This window comes from Opisthorchis viverrini, assembly GCF_000715545.1.
Source record: "Opisthorchis viverrini unplaced genomic scaffold opera_v5_13, whole genome shotgun sequence".
Classification (NCBI taxonomy): Eukaryota; Metazoa; Platyhelminthes; class Trematoda; order Opisthorchiida; family Opisthorchiidae; genus Opisthorchis; species Opisthorchis viverrini.
In genome coordinates this window covers 1888212-1890204 of record NW_008751669.1, presented here as the reverse complement: position 1 = coordinate 1890204, position 1993 = coordinate 1888212, and positions in this window count along the sequence as shown.

The window sequence follows — 1993 nt, the reverse complement described above, 5'->3', positions numbered from 1 at the left end:
CCCCAGCTGTAGTGTGGCTTACTTCCGATAGAGCGGTGCAGTGCTCCGCTGACATGAGCCGTATGTTCCCGGAAAGTGTAGTGCCACTTATTTCAATGCACCGTTAGACTATGAAAAGGCAATAGGTCAGCAGTGAGTTGAATCGGCCGACGCAAAGGATGAGGGTGATTAATGCTAGCGTTTACTGCTTGCCTATCTGGAAACAGAACAATTAGCTAGAGGCGTTCCTACAACTGGTAGTTGGTTTTTCGTTACGTTGTGAATAAATCGTTATTCTACTCTGATTGACCACATCTTTCGGCTGACGGAAAAGCCAATAATCACAATGAGCTCGACCGATATTTGCAGTGGGAAGACCATGAATCTACGGTATATTATGGTCCCCAGTCAAGTGAGTAGGGATGACAGACAGCCTGGTCACTTGTGGTAACATTCAGAACCGAAGTTGGTGGTTGAAAATTTTAAATTCTCCTGTAGTGAAAATGATGAAGCATTTCTGGCTTCAAAGGAGGAAAATTATAACTCTGATTCGTATGACAAAGGGACCGTTTATTCCTCCTTGTTCAGTAATTGTACGCAATAAGGTCAACAAATCTGGTGTGTTGAGATACTACACTAATGAAGTATTTCTACGGATATTTGATTTCCATAACAGGGTCAGCTCAATTACTGATGGCAACGTTACCGTGAGTGGATTCTGTGAAAGAACCAGTCGATCTGACGAACAGTTAATGTCATAACCACAAACATAAGCTCCTTATGTGACTTGCCCTTGGGCTGATCAAGAAGCTGGAACGCAACAGCATTTCTATGTAGGGGACAGCATGTCACACCAGGATGCCGTCCTCCCTATTCAACTTCGTAATCAATATACTACTTGAGTACTTCCTGTCTGACTCTAGTACCTCGGGGAGGAAAATACTCCGGGAACCTCACCCATTGAGTACCCACATTGAGTAATCTGACGGTAGAACTTTTCTTGAATCAGACCCTAATGAAATGCAAACCATTTTGGATGACCCCGATAATTCTCCACACGGTTTCGCTTCACACTCGCAAATATAAGACTTGGTGGAATTAAAAGAAGGCAGATGATCTAACTGATGTGGTGAGCAAATTTATCTATCTAAACGGCTGAATAAGTTTCGATAGACTGGAGAAATTACTTTCCGAATCCAGGGAACCTGGGGGACATTTGCCAGCCTCCAGCATTTGTGACACCGGATTGATATTGGTTTAGCTATCAGTGATAGAGTTTGCACTGCTGCAGTCCGTCCTACCCTTTTTTGTGCATCAGGGACATGGCCGCTTCGTGCAGATCTTTGAAGATACTCCGTATCTGACCACCGGCGCCTCCAAATATCAAATTAGTAGTACTGAAGTACGGTAGCTAGTTTTTGGGAAAGCTAAATTGCCCTCGGTCGGCCGACCGATTACACTCGATATTTTCCTTTTGTACGGTTACGTATTTCGAGTGACACTTGTCTTGGCGCCCAATTCGCCCAGCCTTATCGGATGGAGACGACCTAGTACCAGCCTAGCATATCCCACCACTAGTCAGTTGTACCGGTAACTGACGTATGGGGATCTCGAGACATGACATTGGTCACCGACCGTGACATATGGCTCTGTTACACGACCAAGGGCTGCCCTTCACCAAAGGTACTGCCTTCAATGTTTAGCTCTGTCAGTATCCCTCATACCCGACAAAGAACAATTTAATGTTAGTGAATGGAATGCGTCGTCACTTCCATCCCCTTATTTTCCTCATCCTGGGTGAAGGAAACAGTAGCTATGGGATAAGTGTAATTCTGTACACGGTTCATAACTGAATAAGCGAAATGAGCTATCCAATTTCCACCACGCCTTCTTGCGACATGAGGATGAGAAATTTTGTGCACCACACTTACCTGCAAGGACAGCTCTTCAGAAGAAAAGTAAAAGAGAGGAAATGACGTATATTGTCCTGGAATACGGTCTCCTATTGATAAGA